This window comes from Diuraphis noxia, unplaced genomic scaffold, assembly GCF_037042655.1.
Source record: "Diuraphis noxia isolate RWA-SAM2 unplaced genomic scaffold, SU_Dnox_SAM2 contig0001, whole genome shotgun sequence".
NCBI lineage: Eukaryota > Metazoa > Arthropoda > Insecta > Hemiptera > Aphididae > Diuraphis > Diuraphis noxia.
The window spans coordinates 60328774-60352491 of record NW_028301711.1 but is presented as its reverse complement, the minus strand read 5'-3'; the positions used below and the strand labels follow the sequence as shown (position 1 = coordinate 60352491).

At 31.3% G+C, this 23718-nt stretch overlaps 3 pseudogenes across 2 annotated transcripts in view; 2 read left to right on the top strand and 1 right to left on the bottom strand.

Annotated features, from left to right (window-relative positions):
* LOC149061078 (uncharacterized) overlaps positions 1-23718 on the top strand; it is a 288522-nt pseudogene that overhangs the window by 61596 nt on the left and 203208 nt on the right. The gene's annotated exons all lie outside the window — the stretch shown is intronic.
* Positions 2959-6264, bottom strand: LOC107172826 (uncharacterized; annotated as a pseudogene). The gene is made up of 7 exons (XR_016189331.1): positions 6072-6264; positions 5081-5270; positions 4694-4924; positions 4163-4504; positions 3947-4079; positions 3682-3851; positions 2959-3612 (listed from the first exon to the last, which is right to left on the bottom strand). The product of XR_016189331.1 is annotated as an uncharacterized LOC107172826 (transcript).
* LOC149061086 (zinc finger MYM-type protein 1-like) lies at positions 12934-14210 on the top strand (annotated as a pseudogene).

The window sequence follows — 23718 nt, the reverse complement described above, 5'->3', positions numbered from 1 at the left end:
AGTATTGGACAATTGAAACTTAATAAATTAAACTGATCCAATAAGGGGTCAAAAGTTGGCGAATGCTATAGCAGTCATGTCCATCAACGTGTTAATAATAATTAGTAGGTATTTTATAACTTTCATATTTTATTAAATAACATAATTATTATTCATTTACAATACATTTTGGATATTATTATGCAGTATACCTAATGGCTAATACAAAGTGTTTAAGTATATTTTGATTTACTCACCAGTTACAGAGTTGAAGATGGACGTCAAAAAAAAAAAAAAAAAAAACACTTGAAACAAACTCAAAAATATTAAAAAATTTCTCGAATATACAACACATTTAAAGCATAAGCAGAGAGAATTAAAAAAATTAACTTGTGTTGAACTGTCCTCAATAAAATCTTACGCAGGAATGAAACATGTGTGTGAAATTAGCCCCCCCAGTGTATAAGACCTTTTCAAAAATGGTTGTAACCTTGTTTTTTCAATTTGTAACCATTTGTAACCAACTTTTTAGAATTTGTAACTTAATATTTTTCAAGCAACGGATAATTTCTCATTGAGGGGTTAACTTCACGCAGCCCCCCCACTTCAACAAAATCCTCCAAAACAGTTTGTAACTTATAAAACTCAATTTGTAACTATTTGTAACCTCATCACTTTTGGGTACTGACCGATTTCCCTAGGGGGGGCTGGCCCCTCCAACTCAACGAAATCTTCCAAAACTGTTTGTAACTTATAAAACTCAATTTGTAACTATTTGTAACCGACTTTTTAGAATTTGTAACCTCATCATAAAAAATACAATAAAAAAACCAACATTTTTATTAAAAAATTATATTTTTAAATATTTTTTATCCTTATCATTTTTTAAAAAAATCATATTAAAAAATGATAAGGATAAAAAATATTTAAAAATATAATTTTTTAATAAAAACGTTGGTTTTTTTATTGTAAAAATGTTTTAGGAGCCTTGTATAAAATTTTCAAATCATAGATATAAAAGGAAATTTTTTATGAATTTCTAGCTTAAAATAATTTGCGAATTTTCGTGATTTTTACGTATGTTGTCAAAATTCAAACTTTGAATGCTTGTAAAAAAAATTGTGCCGATATATTTCTTTTATTTTGTTGGTTGAATATACTTATATAAACATTCGGTGAAAATGTCATATGTCTATGGTAATTTGTTTTAAAGTTACATCAAAAACCAAAATTGATTTTGTCGAAAACTGATTGTGCGTAAAATTTCCCGTTTTCCCTTAATTTTTAGTTTGTTTTTCTCGATTATTTAGAAAAGTATTAAGAATTTTATAATTAAAAATTAAAAATCGAAGCACTGTGTTTTATAATTCAACAATAATACTTAATGAACTGTCAACAAATAATGTAAGTGTAAAAGAAATTAACACATATTTAAATAAATAAATTGAAAAACAAGAATTATGGTGTCCAAAGTGCAAACAAATTAGTAGAAGTTCCATAAAAGTATTGCAGAAACATATTTTATTGGAAACAGATATTCATAGCAATAATACGAGTAATGAAAATGAAATCTTGGTCAAGGATATACTATCCCAGTTATCTGTAGAGGATGAAAGGTAAATGGTTTAATATTTAAAAACAACTATTCATATATAAAATTATAATATTATATTACATACTAATTATAAATAATTTGTTATTTAGGTTTTCATTACAATCAATAATTTCATACATAGGAGATTCAGATATAAAAAACATGGGCCACTACGTAGCACACTGCAAACGAGTTAAAAGGTATTGGGAAATACATAACGACTTGTCAAAAAAGAGAACAATATACCTATAAGTGTCCAGAGACAAAATATGTGAAACCACACTTATTATTTTATATAAATATTACAGAATAAGTGTTATTCATTCTAATCATTTTAATAATAAAAAGAAAATATTTGGTTTAATTTACTTTATAGTTAATTATCAATCATTTATTTCTGATGAATGGTAAGTAAGTAGGTACTATGTATTACAGTTAATAACAATTGACTTTATTGCGTTTGTACACTTTTATACCTTGAGTGTATTAAAAGAAAAGAAATACCATAATTTATATTTAAGGCCAAAAACAATATCAGCTAATAGGTATATATATATTTAAATACATTTTTAGTCATTAATTTTAAATAAAAAATGTAATATATGAAAATGTGAAAAGCTATGCCATAAATACCTTCCTTTATAATCATGAGATATGTGAAAATTCAAATTTTAAATGTTGAATAATTTCAATCAGTTTTACGTGTGCACTCCTCGTGAGTAGACGTACAGTGCCGTAACGACCTGCCTTATCTTTGTAATTAAGCTAATCTACACTGTTGTTATCAAAGTAATATGAATATTTTAATTTACTCAATCTGCCCACCAATTTAATTTAATTACCAATCTAATAGTTTTATAATGAATCCACCAGTGAAATCTTCACTATCTCACAGTCTTATTAAAAATACCCAAAGGTGGGCAAGTTAATGAAAATAATTAACTCAAGTTAAGTTAAGTTAAGAGGACACAAGATCGATAAGTTAAAAGTTAACAGTTAACACATTATAAATTTAACTCGATAAGTTAAAAGTTAATATGGAAAAAAAAATTAACTTAACTCAGTTTAAAAAAAGTTAATCTATTTTTTTTTAATTATTAAGTAAATCACATAAAGAGTTAATGTGTCTTTCTAGTTTCTAATTTATAAATTATAAATCAATTTGATTTAACTTTTATCATAATGTACACTGTATATCCCTTTACTTTTTTATTATTTATTAAATTAAACTATAATCATCTCAAATTAATAATTTAACATTTAACAAATAAATTGTTTTATATCGCATAACAATTTTATTGAATGTCATTATGCGTGAGGCATTGAGTACATGACCTTCATATACATATATAAGTTATATAACATTAAAACATAACAATTGTCAATTTGTAATTTAAAATTATAAATTTTATTAAAAACATTATTGCAACTCGCATAATATATAATTTACAACATAATTCTTTTATATTTAAATATATAAAACAAAAACTTTAAAACCTTTAATAATTATACATTTTATTTGCATGGTTTATCACATGATATTGAAATATTTATTATATTTCAGTAACAAAGTCATTTCAAAGTTTTTATCAGCCATTTTTCCTCTCCTTTTTTCCATCAATTGCCCTCCTGCACTAAACAGCCTTTCTACAGGAGCTGATGAGGGTATCGCTGTATTGAACCTTATGTATGCTTTTTTCAATGGTAAAGGTAAATCATTAGGTGTTTTTAACAGTGTGTTTGATAGATAGGTATCCACCAACATTTGTACATTATTGTTAGGAAAATAATCTGTTTCTACAGTGTCCCCAAAATGTAAAAAATCATCTTCCGAATCACTTCCAGTAATCTGATCTATTGACATGGGTAGTGACAAACTATTATCAGTATTATCATCCTGCTCATTATCTGAGATCAAATAATCAATCAGTCGCTGTCTTATAATAACTTTTTCATGAGGTTTGGCCCAATTCAGTTTAAATTTCGGAATTAAGACAGCTGATATTTGACAGTTTTCGCAAGTCATGTATCTTTGAAATCTTAAAGGTAAAACATAACATGTATGATAATTGATGGTAAAAATAATTTATTTGTAAGAATAGTTTTACCTTTTAGCTAGTCCTTTCTTTAAGCTGAGAACAAGAGGTTGACAAAACTTAAGATTTTTCATCTCATTATAGGAATTATTTATTGCGCTAATGGTAGGTAATAAATAACCAATGCAAATTTTTTTTTCTCCTTGCAAAATATCTAAAGCTCGGGCAACTGGTTTCATAACCTGGAAGTATTGATTTTAATTTTAACAACTTTTTATATTTGAACACTTTAAAATATTTAAATATAAAATTGAGTATTACATAATATGAGTATTACCTTGCAGTATTCAATTAAAAATCCAACTTCTTGAGTATGTGAAAAAATAGGCAACTGTAATTTGACACAAATTTCATTAAGATTATCATGATTATCAGTTATAACATTCATTGCATCATAGAATGAGTTCCACCTAAAAACCAAAACATATGTATTACTCTGCACACAACAGTAGTGTATTACAATATTAGATTAGAAACAAATTTATAATTTTACCTAGTTGCGTTAGGAACAATAAGATAACGACCAAGAATCTCTTTTACGAGTATTTGATCTGCGCATTGTGTGGACTGGTTCTGTTTATTAAACAACGCTTGACACTTGGAAAAAACACGTCTACTAATTCATTTATAAGTTGCATCATTCAGAGCTTCTACACTATCTACTGTAGCAACAAGATTAAGAGTATGAGCAGCACATCGTTGGTGTGGAGGTAGAGTCAAATTTTCCAAACTATTCATGTTCATGTCAACATCTAATACATCAGAAATTTCAATGCTTGTGACAATTTCTTCTTCATTTACATTCAAATCGTTATCATCATTTCCATTAAAAATTCTAAATAAAAAATATTTGAATGGTTACGAAATTTCAATAACCAATGTATTATTATTATAATATATAAAGGGTGATTCACCAAGCAATTCTTCAATAATGCTGTTATTCAAAAAAATAGAGGTGAGCATGCTTAGTGAATCACCCTCTATGTTGAGTATTTTATTATTATTCATTAATCATTATACATACTTAAAGGCTTTCACAAAATTAGCAGCATTATCAGTGACGATAAGTGTGGTCTTGTTTTGCAAATTGAATTCATTTAGAATTTTATCCAGGAGTTCAGCTATGTTTTCAAATGTATGTCTGCCAAACATACGTCTACATGCAAGAGCTTTACTGCACCTTTCGAGGTTTATTGGGTCAAGCCAGTGCACAGTCACACCCATATATGCCCTTTATTTGAAGTGACAAAAAATTCAATAGAACAATTAAAAAACAATTCATTTAAGAATACATGTATAAAAAACAGCACTCACATTAGTATATTACATACATAGTGATATATCTATTACAAAAAATAAAAATACTACTTATTGAATAAATATATTATTATAATTAATGAATGAGACATACCTATGAAAAACTGACCAACAATCCGCCGTTAAACAAACATGTGCAATGTTATTGAATTCTGCTTTCATTTCTTTAATTAAACCCTCAAATAGCTTCTCCACATCCCTCATCAATGATCTTCGCGATACTGGTACTTTTTGTGATGTCTTACTTATATGTCTTACTCTTCGTTCCACAGTACGTAAGCGATCTGCAAGTATATAATTTGTCATATGATTTTAATTTTTTAATTTAATTGGTAATTAAATAATCTTTTTATATTATGTTTTTCCTACCACAGAAAGTCCACAACGGTGGATGTTGACCAATTTTAGTCTGTATCATGCTATGAAAACTTTCTAGATAGTTATTAGTCCTAACACTATACCCATATACTGAAAACATAACTGGTCCAACTGTGTCTAGCCAATAACTTTGAACATAGCGAAATAGATCCAGAATATAATGTTCAACACTCATATTTCTGCCCAACCTTTGTATTTCTAAAAAAAACCCCTCGAGTATTGAAATTGGGTGGTAATTCTTCGCATCTTTCAGGTGGAAAATGAGGTATAATCAATAAAATATAGTCTTTTCTTAATTGCATAATAACAAATTATAAATTATAAAATGTAATTATCTTTACCATTCTGACAATAGTAGCAATATATTGATTATTGCGTACTAGTTGCATTAAATACGTGTGTGAAGTTGGGGGACCAAACCTAGGGGACTATTTTTTCGGACAATTAGTGATAAGAAACCTTGTACGTTGGGTTGCTTCTCATTGAATTTCAGGGGACCGTATTATTACACCGATCCCGGGATGCTTGATTGGTGTGTTTATATAGTCTTTTCTCGTGTTTTCTGGCAAACTTGGTAATCTCGTCCTGGACGGAGGTCGTCATAAAATCTCGGTGAATAATGTCATTTCTATCGTACCGGTATGCTGCGACAATAGTACGGAAAGCAATGTTTTGGCAACGTTGGATAATCTCAATATTGGACTTACTGGCATAGTCCCACAGCTGTATTCCATAGGTCCAAATTGGTTTAATTGTCGCTACATACAAAAGATGTTTGCATGTGAGATCTAATTCGGAGTGTCTACCGATCAGCCAATAAAGTTTTCTCAATTTCAGTTTAATTTGCAGTTTTTTCTGGCGAACATGATGTTTCCAATTTAATTGTGAGTCAAGGTGCATTCTTAGGTATTTTGCAGAATCGTTCTGGGGGATAAATTGCTGGTCCAACCATACTGGGTAGTATACACTTTTACGCAAAGTATAATTTACGTGTACCGATTTGTCACTGTTAATTTTGATTTTCCAACGCTTAGTCCAAACGGAGACGTTGTTAAGTGTTCATTAAAGTTGATCAGTCGCAGTCTGCCGGTCTTCATCAGTTGTCAGTATTGCTGTATCATCGGCAAACATAGCTGTCATTGAGTAGTTGGTAGTTGGAATGTCAGCTGTGTAAAGTAAACACAAAAGAGGTCCGAGGACACTGCCTTGTGGTACTCCAGCTGATATGTTTTTCTAGTCAGTTAATGCTTCATCGTGTAAGACTCTGAACTGACGTTCAGTCAGATAGGATTCAATGAGTGCGCACCAAGTGTGTGGCAGCTGTTCACGTAGCTTAACATGTAATCCTCCACAGCAATATTTTTTTCCTCTAGTGCATTGTTTATCACATTTGTGACACGATGAACCTGTTCAATAGTTGAGTGTTTATTCCGAAATCCGAACTGGAGTTCAGGAATAAGCCGTCTTGCTTCTATTATTGGTTTTAATCGCTTTAAAAGCAGTTTTTCAAATAATTTTGATAAGCTCGTAAGAAGCGATATCGGTCGGTATGAAGTTACGTGTTATGGGGGTTTCCCTGGTTTAAGTAGCATGATTACTTGAGCTCGTTTCCATTGTTTAGGAACAATTTCTGTACGCAGTATGGCATTGTATATGTGTGTTAAATTAATCATAGCCTTTTTGGGCAATTCTTTCAGCATTTTTGGGTTTATTTGGTCGTACCCAGGTCCTTTTTTTAGATTGATATTCGTATCGATTTCGTTTGCAATTTCGAATGGAGTGAAGAACTTAATCGTTTCACGTATTTCGTCCAATGGTTGGCACTGCTGAATATCGAGTTCAGAAGCGATATTGTTCGGCTGGAATGTCCGTTCCAGATGACGTGCATACGTTTCAGCTTTGTCTGGCCACAGCATGCCCATGATCCGTCTTCTTTGCGGATTGGTGGTACATAAGCTCTGGGCTTTTTCATTTGTTTTGTAGCCTTTCACAACAAATAATCAGTGTCTTTCGTTGCGGAAAGATTACTCAAGTAAGATTTAAACGTTTTGTTTTTGACTTATTTTATTTTATCATGTAAAAGTCTGCAAGTGCTGTTTCAGATAGTTTTGTCCAATGGATCTCTCGTACGATGCCATTTTTCCTTGCTTTTCGTTTTTTCCTTACTAGCTCCTTAATTTCCATAGGGTAGTTGATTTCACGATTACTTCTTGCTGATATTTCAGGTGTTGCCAATTTCGCTGCCTTTATAACATTATTAAATAGTTGTTCAATAGCGCTATCAATTTCAATTGGTGTTTTAAGCTTTACAGAGAGGTTTACAATTTCATCTAGATTATATCTAAATAGGTCCCAGTTTGTTTTTTTATTGGTAAACGATACCTTACGTTATTTTACTATGACATTTGAGCTTAACATGATAAGCACTGGTATGTGATCCGACGTTAATTCCACAAGTTCATTTATTTCGACATAATTAGAGGATATACCTTTCATTACAAAGAAGTCAAGTAAATCTGGGATCTTGTTCTGGTCAGATGGCCAATATGTTGCTTTTCTAGTAGAAATTATTTCAGCGTTGGTATTGTTTGCAGCTTCTTATAGAGCACGTCCTTTAGGGGTGATAATCCTTGAACCCCAATGAGTATGTTTAAAATTACAGTATCCTCCAGCTATGAATCTAGCGCCCAAGGTATGGAAAAATTCAGTGAACTTAATTTAATCTGCACCACCTTGCGGTGGAAAATAAACTGCAGTGACTATGAGGTTGTTAATACCGTCATTTACGACAAAACTGGTAGCTTGTAAGTGATTTTCGGAGTATTTTTCGTGTTCATAGTGCTTTATGGACTCTTTTATTATTACACCAGAGTCACCACGAGCTCTACCACTGGTGTGAAGTAGTATACGTTCGGTAGTTTCATATCTTCAAGAAAGTCAGCGCTGTAAAGTGTTTTTCTGATATAAGAACTATATAAATGTTTTCTCTATGTAGGAGGTTTTCAAGATCCTGTTTACGCTGTACTAACCCATTGGCATTCTAAGTGTTCACTAGTGGTGCGGTGGGCATGGAAGCTGATTCCGTCCGCCACGTCCGCGTTCATAACCAACTCGGTAGAAATTTTTTTTGCACTTTTTTTTTATAAATGTGAGCTTTTATGAAGATTACGGAGCGGAGTTATTCGCTTTATCAGGTAATTGAAAACGAAAATATCCCTCGATCTGTTATCCAACTCCGCCTAAAGTAGATCACTGAGTTAAATTAAAAATGTAAATTCATTGCACCGAATAGTTTACTGCTCGGATAAAAAAAAAAAAAAATGAAAACACATTTTATTAGGTGTACTGTTCCATTTAAATACCATTAAATTAAAATCGTATAAAAGAAACAACGAAAAATAAAATGATTATAAAAATAACACATTTTATTAGGTTTATTGTTCCACTTAAATACCATAAAATTGTAAATTAAGTATATCCAACAAAAACTATTATACATTTTCGATAAAAAATGTCAATTTTTGCAAGTTTTAATTTCCACGTACAAAATATTATCGATCACTTCGTTTTTATCTACTTACGCGAATACATTAAAAGTAACGTAAACTATGGCAGCTGAAAAACATATAAATTTATTCGACCTTAAAGAGTGGTCAGACCTAAACCGTCGTTTAGGTCTAATCACAAAATTACAAGAATATGGTATTTTGCCAACGGAACAAAAATGTCTACGTGGACATTTTATGAGATTGGTAAAAGATGAATCCACGATTGACAAATATAAGTGGATTTGTCGTGAAAAAGTTGGTGGCAAAAAAAGATAAAAAGACATGCAACTATAGGTAAGTACTACTACAATTTCCTACAATTAACAAAATTAAAAAAAAGAATTTAAACAAAAATTAAAACTAAAACACAAAAATTAAAAACTAAAACTAAAATTAAAGAAATTAAAACTAAAACTTATTATTATTTGTAGCCTTTCACTTCGACATAAAACATTTTTCTACAAGTCTCATCTATCATTATTAACAATTTATGGGTTTGTTAATTTGTGGGCAATGAATTGCAAATTTCCAGTAATGAGACTACAGTTAATACTCACAGATAAAACCTTAACTGACTGGTCGTCGTTTTGTCGAGAGGTGACTTATGACATGATGGTTATTAATAAAACAAAATTGGGTGGATATGGTCACATTGTTGAGATAGATTAATCCAAATTCGGACGTCGGAAACATCATAGGTGCCATAGAGTAGAAGGGTAATGGGTGTTTGGAGGTTATGAGAGGGAAACTGGCAAGTGTTTTATGGTCCCGGTTGAGAGCCGTAATGCCACAACCCTTTTAGCAGTCATCAAAGAGAAACTGGAACAACAATAATTTCCGATTGTTGGAAGGTAATATACCTTTGCATCAGTGGCGTACTTAGAGGGGGTGCAGGAGGTGCATTGCACCTTTAGCTGTGTCGTATAAATGGGGCCCAGGAGCCTCTATTCAACAAGTAGGGACTGAATACTGAAACTTTTATTTTTAATCATGTAAGGTTTTAGTTGACTAAATAGTGTTAATATTAATAAAAAGTAGCAGTGTCGTCCAATTTTTTGTACCGTCCGAGCGGCACTGATAACGTCAAAACAGCTATATTGGTGTTATTAATACAAATATTAAATACACAATAACATTGCGCGAGCATATTGGGCTATTTTTGGAAGTGACAACACTACTGCTGGACGGTGCTTGGACACGTGTGTGTGTTGTCTGGTTTTATCCACGGAAATAATGCATAATGCATTTGTCCGGGCCAGATCTGCCGATCCCAGAGACAGCTAGCAGGTTGGTTCCTCGTTGGAAGCTTCTCCACCAGTGCCATCAGGCGTTCTGGCGTCGGTGGTCCACCGAATATTTATGCTCTCTGCAAGTACGCAACAAATGGACTAAGAGCATCCCCAACCTCAAAATAGGCGATATGGTCGTAGTGAAAGACAAACAGCTGGCTCCTACTCACTGGCGCTTAGGACGCATACTAAGTGTCAACACAGGTGTCGACGGTGTAGTTCGATTGTTAACATCACAAGAGGAGTTAACAAGACCTGTGGTGAAGTTGGTATTGTTACCTACAGAATAGCCCTACTAGTCAGTTCCATCAGTACCCTCATAATAGTTCATCCGTTCCAGTCACTATTAAAAAAACAAAAAAAAAACCAAAAAAAAAAACTACATTTTCTTACTCTGTTGTCATTGACACGACGTACCACTTGTTGCATTGATTAATTAGATATAAGTTTTGTATATTCATTGTTGTTTCTATTTTTCTGCGTTACTCTTTTGAAACGCTACACTATTTGAAATTGATGTTACCATTTAATGTCTACCATGTTTATTACTATGTATTATTATTCTTACTATGTGTTTTTTTTTATTTTTTTGTATATTTGTCATTTTTTATTGTATAATTAGCCCCTTTAAATGCCAGCCCTTACTTTGTCATCTCAAGATCACCATTTCAACTGATCAACTGTGGTAGTCTTCGGTATGCTGTGAAGATGCTCTTCCCAGGGGGGGAGGATGTTTACGCAATCCATCGTTAAACTCGTACCGCTATCGGTACCAGGTGACTTTGACTGCCGACTAAACTTGCGTATTCCCCTTCCCGCCCGACGTGTTATCTGGCTGGATATTTGCATGTTGTGCCGGCGAGCCGGTGTGTCTACTACCAGTTGCCCTGTCTCGCTTGTCATCGGACGTCGCTGCTTTGACGTCCGTGGGGACCTTTTGGGTGTCGCCTATCGTGCGAATTTAAACTGTGCTGGTCTATATCCGATTTACGAATTGTTTCGTATTGTATGGTAACTCGTCAAACGTAACCATTCAATAATTACTGTGACGCGCGCGTTGTTCGTATTTGTATTATTGTAACGCACCGCGTACGCCGTACACGTTACGTAAGTTCGAGGTCGTCCAGCAGCCGCCGCCGCCGCCGAGCTATTTCCATACTATTATACTATCGGTCTACGCCGCCGTTCAGCTGGTCACCTATATTTATCACGCCGTCGCCGCCGCCGTACCATAACAACATCATCGCCGTCACATAGAGATAAGTCCTCCCCGTACTATTATCATATATTATATCACTTTACATTATTATTATGAATTGTATCATTTTGCGTCGTGTGTAAGTAGTTGACCTAGAGACGTCTATGGTCGATTGCATTTAAATTATTATTAGCATCTGACGTAAATTGCTCACATGTTTAATACACAATTTATTCTATTATTCTATACCTACCGATTTGCATTACTTTATTATTGTTCTCCTGATAACGCGAGTACACCGTGTCAACTGCTTCGGTAAGAACACGACGGACGACAACAGCATTAATGCTTTATTGTAGACATAGAGTATATTCCATAGAGTATATTCTATGATTATAGACTACGCGTTTTCTTATCGTGACTCGTGAGCTGTCATGTTGATTGTCACTTATTAGTTATTATCTTAATTCTTGCCATAATTATCTATTATGTAAATCAAACTTGTTTTTAGTTTCACAAATTTCTATCAGTATTTTTTTATAATTGTTCATAGACTTGGATTTAACCTGTCGTTATCCTTCCGATCGTGGTAAATTTAGTGACGAAGTTTTGGATGCCCAAACAAAAAGGCTAATTATGTCATTTGGATCATGTAAACCTGATATTAACTTCCCTCGTAATGATTCAAATTGGAAATTCTCAATTGAGTATTATTTTATGAACACGAAATCAGGTTTTAAAATTCCTCGACCTTGGCTGTGTTATTCCATTATATTAGACATGGTATATTGTGAAACATGTTGGCTTTTTGCCGACCGTCTTAACAAAAGTTATCATTCTAATTGGGTTGATGGAATAAATGATTGGCAACATCTTGCCCAAAAGATATCAAAACATGAATCATCTACTCAGCATATTGAAACCGTACAAGTAAGAAGCTTATGGAATAAAAATAAAATTATTGATGAACAGCTCGAACGACAAATTTCTGAAAAGCCGATTTTTGGCGCAATGTTTTAGAACGAATAATAAAAATAATACTTTTTTTAACTACCGGTAATACTGCCCTTCGAGGTAAAGAAGGAAAATTTGGTGATTGTAATAAATTTGCTGAAGGTAACTTTTTAAGGACCGTTAGATTAATTTCTGACTATGATCCAGTTTTGAATAAATTAATAAGTAATGACAAAGATTGTGTTAAATATCTTAGCCACACTATTGTTAATGAATTAATTGAAATATTGTCTTCCGAAATTGTTAAAAAAATTTGTGAAGAAATTAGAACTAGTCAATATTTTTCTTTAATAATGGATTCAACCCAGGATTTGACTAAAGTAGACCAATTAAGTATTATAATTAGATACGTAAAAGTTAATTACGAAGAAAATAAATTTGAAATAAAAGAGTCTTTTATTGGTTTTTATGACCTCAAACACCATACTGCAAAAGATTACGAACAACTTGAAAAATTATAATAAAACTTAATTTAGATATCACAAAATGCCGGGGACAAGGATATGACGGAGCATCAGTAATGAGTGGCAAACATAATGGTGTACAGACAAGAGTTAAATATATTGTACCCTCTGCTACATTTGTGCATTGTTGTTCTCATAACCTAAACTTAGTTATATCCGATGCTGCAAAAAGTCACCAAAAAATTATAAATTTTTTTGATACGGTTCAAGCAATATTCAATTTTTTTAGTAGTAGTGGACCAAGATGGGCTTTGTTGGCTTTTAATAGTGATATTTCTAATAAAATTCGAGCTAAAGTTTTAAAAAGTCTGTCCCACAAGATGGGATGCACGTTATGATGCTGTGTTTGCACTAAAAACTAGATTTGTTGATGTTCTAAAAGTTTTGACTCAAATTATTCTTACAAGTTCTAAAACAAATGAAAAAAATTTGGCTATGGGATTAAAAAAGCGAATTGAAAATAGGGAATTTGTTTTAATATTATGCTTATGGGAACCTATACTTCGAGCCCTTCAAGGAATTTCAAAACCATTACAGAATGTTAACATTACTTTAGACCAAGCGTCTAATATGCTTCAAAATGCTGTACAAACGACTCAAAAGCTCAGAAACAGTTTTTAAGATGTTTCCAAAAATGCGAATGAATTATGTTTAAAACGGGGAATATCTACTTCATTTTTGAATAAACGAAACATTTTTGCAAAGAAACATTATGATGAGTTAGATGGAGACTATCGACTAAATGTCACGGAAGAAAACTTTAAAGTGAATATTTTTTTGCCAACAATTGATACAGTATTATCACAACTTATTTCACGGTTTGAAGGTACTCATAATGTTGCTGATTCATTTGGATTTTTAACTCCAACCACTCTTTTAAAACTCAACAACAGCGATATAATTAAATATTCGTATGATTTTGTATTAAAGTATGAAAATGATATTACATCGGATTTCGCACGTCAACTTATTGCATTGAAAACAGTAATTATTAATAGTGAGATAAAGACTATAAAAGATTTAGCACAATTTATTATAAGTAATGGTTTGCCTAGCAGTTTTCCTGATATTTTGAGTGATTGTATCATATTTATGTGAATACCAGTGACAGTGGCATCCGCCGAACGCTCCTTCTCAAAACTCAATATTAATTGATATTAATATTATACTATAATTGATAAAAAACTACCTGAGGAACACCTGTAATCAAGATCGTCTAAGCAGTTTAGCAGTATTAAACATAGAGCGAGAACAAACAATTAATATCTCCATTGATAAAATTATCAACGATTTTGCAAATGCAAAATCAAGACGGAAAAATTTCTTGATATAATTTAATTTAAATGTTAAAGTTTTTATGTCACTTAAATGTATTTATAAAGAAATTAATTTGTTACATTGTTTTATTTTATATAGTTAGGTAGTAGGTATTGTCTTTAGCTAGTGTTCTACACAGTATTTTATAGTTTTTGTTTTATGCTTATGCTTAACTATTATTATTTAAAAACATTGAAATTAATCACCTCAATGTTTTTTTAAAATAAAACATAATTTTAGATTTAAGATTGTCTTTGTATCAATTTTATAAAAAATAAATATGTATTTAGTATTATTTCTATTAAATTACTATAAAATAGAAAAAAAATACTTGTTTTATATTTCAAGTTTAATATATAGCTCGGCGCAATACCTGGGAATAATTTAGGTATGTATAAATGTAACTCCTTTGTATCATTATTGTGCCAGTTTTGCCACACTTAGTTTTGGAAACATTTTCTGGAGGTCACATTTTTAATGAAAGCTAAACTGAAAATTGACCTTCCTACAATTTTGTTTGTGTCTTATAAAATGCATCTATAATAAGGGGACCGAAAAATTAGCTGCACCTCTATGCTTAAATACATAGATACGCCACTGCTTTGCATACATTTAAATTATAAATATTATAAATTAAGAACAAATCTATAATTTAGTGACCTCCCAAATTTTTGAATTTTTTTTTGCAAAATAAAAAATCATTATTTTAATTTATTAAGTAAGAAGCCACACGATAAATAAAATGCATTTTTATTGCACAAAGTCACCCAGCTGGGTCACTCGCTCGCTGCGCTCGGTCGGTCAATTAAAAACAAAAATGTCCATAAATTTGTTATATTTTATGTATTTATGTATATTTTATTATATTTATTTAATTTAATTTTAGGCTTTCAATACTTCAAATGATGAAGGCTATGTTCACATGACTGTGAACCATAGTCTTCACTTTAAATATCCCGTGACAGGTGTGCACTCAAACACCATAGAGAGTGCATGGAGACATTCGAAACAATCGATGTCTAATTATTGCCGAAAGAAGTCATTTTATGCTGAGTATTTAGCTAAATTTATGTTCACCAAACATTGTCGGACACATAATTGGGACCCAACGACAGAGTTTTTTAAACACGCTGGCATACTTTATCACGTGGATAATACCGAAGAACATACTTTTGTCAACGGCGGCGACGACGACGATGATGACAACGTAGACAGTGGCGACGATGACGGTGACAGCGGCGACGGCGACGGACAAGACAATTAATAATTGAAATAATTGTCTTAAATTAAATGTTAATTAAATGTAAATAAAAACACTTGTGATAATGCGATCTGTAAAATGTTAGGGTATAGTTGTCCGAAAAATGATATCATGACTGATCCAGCAGTAGCACCAATGTGAAAAAAAAGTTTTTATAGTGATGCTCGCGTTGCTACTCGCACTGGGTAACCGCCGTATAAACAATATAGCCCAAATAGGTAAAATCACGATGAGTATGACAGCATGACAACTTGGGACAAGTGGGTAACTTGGGGCACAAATGTCGTTTTTGTTTGTTATCGTAGCTACACCGGTCGTAATCACTTTGTAATCACGTTTGATAAGAATTTTCAAACTAAACAACATTTGACATCAGAATCAGTGAGTGAAACGTTCAAAATTTTTAGGTAAGTTTGATTTATAAGTATTTGAAAAAAAACACTAATTACTTAACCATTCTGAAGCCTTATTTCTGTCTCACTTTACTTAAATTAGTTGTAATTTGACGTAAAACTGTATGTAACATTTTTTTTTCTCTTCTTGTGTAGTATAAATCTACATAAGAATCATCATAATCACATTAAAATCTCTTGAGTTATAAGTAATTTTATGATTTAAGGGTAACTTGGGGCATACCTTGTACGATGGCATTATAATATTTATATACAATAAATTTGTATTTTTTTATATTCTAAGTAGGTAGGTACCTAGGTACCTAATACAATCTTAGAAATATTAGTTTTGATTCGAAATAGTGCTTTTATGATATCTAATAATTCAATTTCTATTGTGTAAGAAAATAAAATAATTTTAAAATATTTAATTTATTCTTTTCAGTCATGGGAGGTAGAAAACTTCAAACAGTTGGTGGAAGGCCTTACAAAACTTTTACTGAAGAGCAATTACAACAAGCAATTTTGGCTGTAAAAACAAAATCAATGTCAAAGCGCGAAGCTAGCATTGCATATGGTGTACCTAAATCTACTATAAACAGAAAAAAAATAACAAAAATATGCACTCAGTTGATCGACCATGTGTTCTTCAAGATGAAGAGGAGAAAAGTTTAGTTGAAGGATTAATAACTGCAAGTAAATGGGGATTTCCATTAACTTGTTTTGAGGTTCGTTGGATTGTTAAACAATATTTAGATAGAAAAGGTGTAACTGCAAAATAGTTTAAGAATAACATGCCAGGACCTGACTGGGTAAAATCATTCCTTAAACGTCATAACTCTACATTAACAATACGTTTATCTGAGAATATAAAACGCTCTAAATCAAATATTTCAATTGAAACAATAACATATTTTTTTAATGAGTTAAGCCAGACCTTGGAAGGTGTACCCCCAGATGCTATCATCAATTATGATCAAACCAACCTTACAGTTGACCCTGGAAAAGTAAAAGTTATATGTCGACGTGGTACTAAGCATGTGAATTATTTATTGGACTCTTCAAAAGATAGTACGTCTGTTATGTTTAGTGGGACAGCTTCAGGTGTCATGTTGCTAGTGTATGTTGTGTATAAATCTGAGCATTTGTACCCTAGTTGGACATACCCATGGTCCACCAAAAGCACGTTTTAACAGATCAAAGAGTGGTTGGTTTGACATGAAAATCTCTGAAGACTGGTATTTTGAAGTAGTTTTGCCATATTTCAGGACTATAAATGCTAACAAAAAGGTCATGATTTGTGATAATTTGGCTAGCCATGTGTCAGAAGAGGTAATCAAATCATGTGCAGAAAATGGTATAAGTTTTGTTCTTCTTCCCCCTAATACAACACATCTGACACAACCACTCGATGTGGCATTTTTCAGGCCTCTTAAATTAAAGTAGGTTAAAAACTCAATTTCCAAGGCTACTTAAAAATGTAATAAATGAACTAAATATTAATAATAATATATCAACTAATTTAAAATCTGGATTCGAAGCTTGTGGTATATTTCCCCTAGATGCTAACAAAGTTATTAAAAGATTGCCTTCAATTGAGAAAGATAACAATGATTGTACTTGGATAAATGAATTTGAAAACATATTAAGTGAACATCGTTTTTCAAAAAGTTCTAACCATCCAACACCAAAACGTAAACGATTAGATGTTGTCCCTGGAAAGAGTATCACTGTATTTGAAGATCCAGATGATCCAGATCCATTACAACCAGAGTTAGAAATTGAAAGTCCTCTAGTTATAACTATACCAGCAAGTAATGAACCAGTTGCAAATTCTTCTCAGGTTAATAGTATGTCTACTATCAACATGTATGATTCAGATGATGATGAAAACTTTAAAAAAAAACTTAAAATAAATGAATTTGTTTTGGTGAAATGTTTGTATGGCGAAGGAACAAAAAAAAAAAGCTTATAAGATGTTTCCAAGTATCATAAAAGCAGTAGGAAAGTTAATTAAAGGAATTGTTTTCACTTGTCTTATTATGAGACCTTTCAAAGGGTCAAGCAATACATTTGTTTTTCCATCTGTGGATGATATTGCTGAAGTTTTTGAAGAAGACGTGGTGTTACGCCTTAAACTTATAAAAGAGCAAAGAGGTCGCTATACATTTGATTTTTAAGGTAGGGATGGCACCTACCTACCTAAGATTCTATTTGCTACATTGATTTTGAATGACTGTACTTATAAATGTAAATTTTAAGTCTGACTAACCTTAAACAATTTGTCTTTTAGTAAAATGCAAAAATCGTTTTCTATTGTCAGAATGTTCAACATTTGTTGTGTCTGTGGTATAAAAATTAATAAAAACATGAAAAGCTTGAAAATTTAATACAAGGCTCTTAACATATTGTTACAAAAGCAGTTGAAAAATAAAAGAAATGCATAGTCACAATTTTTATTTTACAAGCATTCAAAGTTTGAGTTTTAACAACATACATAAAAATCACGAAAATGCATAAATTATTTTATGCTAGAAATTCATAAAAAAATTTTCTTTTATGTCTAAGATTTGAAAATTTTCAATAATCTATAATATATCCTAGATAGATAAACCGTCTCCGTTCAGTATCGTTTTTCGTATACAATGATACCTATCATTGCATTCAAATTTAACCTACTCTAGACAGAGGTCCACCCCTCCCCCTAATGTACAGCAGAGCGATACCCACTAATCCGCTTTTTTTTTAATTTAATATCAATAAAGCGCTTACCTAGTTGAATAAAAAAAATATCTTTAATTAAGTAATTGCTAAAATTGAACTGGAATAAACAATGCCAAGTTGAAAAATAAATCTCAATTAAATTTTAAAAAATATTAAACAAACCGAATAATTAGAGACTCGATTCTAGCGCAACCGGTGGAGAAAAGTTTGAATTTCAGTGTCGATCAAACTTTTCATTTGCGCAGTAAATTTTAAATTATACGTACATTATAATATGCACGTAATAATAATTATTATGTGCATTATTATTTAATATTTTTATATGTGAAAAAATATATTATTTACCAATAGGTATACATATTATTATTTACAACTTCAATTAATAATAAACTAACTATAAATAATTAATAAACACAAATAATTATCCAATAACAATTTTATTCATTTTTATTAGGTATGAAAAATATTTATAAAAAAAAATTCAAGGGTTTTAATAAATAAAAAAATTAGTTAATCTTCGTCGTCATCTTCACTGTCGCTGGTTTCATCGGGATTTATTGTTATTATTATCGGTTCTAAAATTTCGTCCCGTAAACCTTCTTTTATAAAATCATATTCCTGAAATTGTTCACAGTGCTTGACACAACGCTTCCAATCTTCGACCGTAACTGAATCTATGACTTCATTGACAAACTTTTCGACATCGAAAATTTTAAAAGTGGTGTTCAATTCGGCAACCTAATTTTTGATTTGAGCCCATATAAGCTCGATGGGATTATACTGACAGTGGTATGGTGGCAATCGTACAACTGAATGTCCCATTTTTAATGCAATTTCATCGATTTCATATTCCTTTTCTCTGGTCGTTGCAGCTTTTACCCGTTCACGTACTCACTCACAGTTTCAAGTGGAGAAAAAACGATACTTTTATCGGATAACCTCTGTTAGATATCAGCTTTGGTCACGTTTGACTTCGGGTAATTTACTGTTGTAGTGGAGTGGTATGACGCGTTGTCCATAACGATAATGGATGGTTCTTCCAAATGGTTCAACATTTGAACAAACCATTCCTTAAATATGGTCGAATTCATTTGGGTATGGTATTCTACATTTGTACCAGCGAAACACTAATTTTGAACCTGCTACAAATCCAAATGAACTTGACCTGGCATGGCAGATAATTAAACGACTTCCTTTTCCAGTAGGCGCCATCAACCCTTCAGAATTTTTTTCGTTCTGCCATATGTATCCGCGAGAATGGTTTTGTTTTACCCAGGTCTCGTCCACCAAATAAACGACAGGGTGAGTGTCATTATTTTGACGTAAATTACACATGGTTCTTAAAAATTGTATACGCATTGCAACTATGTCATTTCTCTCCATAAGGAATTTTCTGCCATCGTTACATTTCAAATATAAGAAATGTAACGACTTTAAAATTCGCCACATAGAAGTCTCGGATCCTCTTATAATCAGTTTTTTCTTGGTACTTACTCAGCAATTTAGTTGATGTAAGATACTCACGATTGTCGTAGAACTCATGGATAGTTCTCCGAACAATATCCGCATCAAAGTCGTCAATATCCGTTGCATATTTAACTTGCTTATACTGCTTACGTGGAGAAGTAAATGAAGGATTTGAAAGGCTGGTCTCAGGTTCTCCATTCACGATAGATTTGTTACCTTCACTTGTAATTCTTTTTACCGTACTAAGACAGACTCCACATGCTTCCACAGTAATTGATTGAGGCAGGCAAAAATATTTCGCAATTTCGGGGTTTGTTTGGTCTTTTGTATTTTTTTAAAGATTATTAATTTATGAAGTAGTACGGATGGTATTTTAGTTTAATACTTACATGTATATTAATTAATTGGGAATTATATGACTGTGAATATAAGCTTAAATTAAACCTACATTTTATATGTAAAATAAAACATATTTATCAGTTACCCTATGAAAAATTGGTAAATAATTTAAAACCAATAAATGAAGGAAAACATTTATATGGTAAACATTATTTAAACTGAAGTAAAAATACAACATTTTTAATAATAGATAAAAATGGATATTTATAATAAATAAATTCACCATGATTAGATAAAATAGATGAATTTATTTGGATTTTCTATATTCGATAGAATAATACAATAACAATATTAAAATGTGTAAATAGAATTACAATAATCATAATACAAGTACCTACACAGTTTTAAGTATGCAGGTTAAATATACTATAACTATATAATATCAAAGGATTTATTTCACAATGAACATCTTCATAAACATTGGCATTATTATTCATACATGTAAAAATATTCTAGTCGCCTGTCGATTGTTAAATAATATACTATGATTATATTGGATATTATAAGTTGTAAAAAAAATAAAATATTAAGTTTTTAGACTTGAGTTCTAGTATTGAGAGGACTACTTCTGCCTGTGTTCTCTAGAAATAACTATTTTTCGTGGCAAAAAACCGAAAAGGCTACCGTCATGACTAATACGAAATTTTTACTTGGTTCATAAAAAAGAAAACATTTACTGAGAAATATCCTTTTTATTTTTTCGATATCGAAACTACAAAAAATGTTATTGAAGTTTGAAAAATATAACTTTTTTCGTATGAGTGATATAAAAAAAAATTAAAACATTATTTCACAGATAATGTTTTTAATGTGTTTAATTATGTTAATTTGAAGTCTAAACTATCACTAACTCCTGAGTGGATCTAACCTGCGCAAAATAGTTTTTGCCATGATGTACATTGTACATTTTCAACACGGAGACAACACAGTATGCGAGTGTAACGTCTTCTTAAACCACGGAATTAAATTTAGTTATTTAGTACCTAATAGCCTATTCAAATAAATGAATATTTAAAAATATAGAACAAACATTTTGAAAAATTAGGTATTAATCCAAACGCAAATTATATTATTATTTGGTATATTACATATTGATGCACGAGACAAATTTATTTGAACAGAAAATATAGACATTATTGGGTACAAATGTTAAATAAATAGGTAGGTAAGTACTTAATTGGTAATTGAGCCACCATTGTGTAAACATCTACATTGGTTTTATGCACTTTTTTATGTACAGCTGGTTCCAATGCAAGTAATTCCTCTTTGCCCAAAACATTTTGTTGTAAACATTGCAATATGTTATATCTATTATTTTTTATAATAGTATATAAATAATCTGCACTAATTGGATTGAAATTTGAATTTCTGGAAAATCATAGTGTATATTTTTAATACTTTTATATAATTTAAAACTAAACGAATCAACTAGATATTATTATATTAACTAAATATTTAATTATCTTACTTATTAAGTTTTTTAGATGCTTCTTTGTATAGACCAGAGGACCATGCTGGAATTGAACCATTTGGATTCAAAAAATTAATTTTTATTAATATTTCAATGATTTCATTTACTCGTTGTTTAACAGACATGTCTACGCAAAAAAAGAAAAAATTAAAATTAAATGAATTAATAATAAAACACAAATAACAAGAAAATATAACCAATAACTATATACAGTTATAAACACTTGTTTATGCTAAATTTAGAATACTTTTACACGACAAAACTTAATAACAAGTAGGTAGTCTGATAAAAATAACGCAAAGACGGAATATCCTTCAATCGCCATCCTTTAAGTCTTAAAGGATAAACATCTTAAAGTTTATCTTTAAGTGTCATATTTGTTTTACGACGTACAACGTGTTTGCTGTGAACGGCTGCATCCGAGTCGGGTCCCAAAATAATACTAGTTTTAAATTTTGTACGAATTGGGTCCGTGTGAATAAAATGTTTTGTATTAATTGGGTCCGGGCATATCAAATGATGCGTTTGAATTGGGCCCACGGTCCACGTATTCATTATACGTATTATGAAGTTATAAAGTACGAATATGGTATAAGGACGTACTTTCTGGCAATAAAATGATATCTTATCGTAGTAATATACAGTACGAAAATAATATTTTAGATTAGGTATTTTCTGCCGTTGAAATAATAATCGATGAACTAATCACTGATTATACCACACTAGTACGTCAATAAATTTCAACCCTTAAATTAAAATATTATTAATCATTAAAAATCAGATGGACGACGATGACGACGACGAACGATTGTAAATCAGGAAAAAATTAGGAAAAAAAAAACAATTTTTAACCATACCTGTAGTAACTATAGATGTTATTATAGACAGTCCTAAGTCTGTAAAAATGGGAAGGAAAATGTTTTTTATAGGACCCAACTCGTACAGTAGGCTATTTTACACGGGACCCAACTCGTACAGTAGGATATTTTACACGGGACCCAATTAGTGAACAATCTGAATTATGGGACCCAACTAGTATGCGCCGCTGTGAACAGCTAAAATCCAATAGATATAAATTGATTAATTATCAAACATAAGACTAAGAACATTGTTGGTACCTATTCATTATAGGTAGGATATATTTTATCGTGGACTTTTAACGATATTTAATATTATAACTTATTAATGTTATTACTTATGGCTACACAATATTATGTATTATTTATAAATATAATTCATAACTCACTTATAAATTAAAATATTGTAAAACATTCATACAGTAATAGATATTCTTACCATAACGTTTAACAATAGTAACGTATTATACACTAGAATAATATTATCAACAGTAGTGGCTCGTAAGTAAATATTCTGGGGAGACTTAAATTAACTTCTACAAGTATTAAATTTAAACAATTATGACGGTGTATAGTGACGGTAGGTTAGCACGACATATTATACCTTTACATCTTTGACAAAATCTATATTATCTTGATCTGTACATAGCACTCTCATATTAGTTTTAAATTCTAATATTTTTATATATGGGCATAAGTAGAATCTTTTCAAAGACGCGTTGACTTCATCAGCTCTTGTCCCTCTTGTAACCACAGGAAAGATCTGACGGAAGTCTCCAGGGAACAACACTATGCAGCCACCCATAGGTCTATTATTATGACGCAAGTCTTCGCATTCGTCCCAAATAATTCGACTACAGTCCTGCATCAATTTACCAGTACCACTTTGCTTTGAAACGTTACAGACACTCGTAGTATCGTCACTAACATATTTCAAAGGAAATTTAAATGTA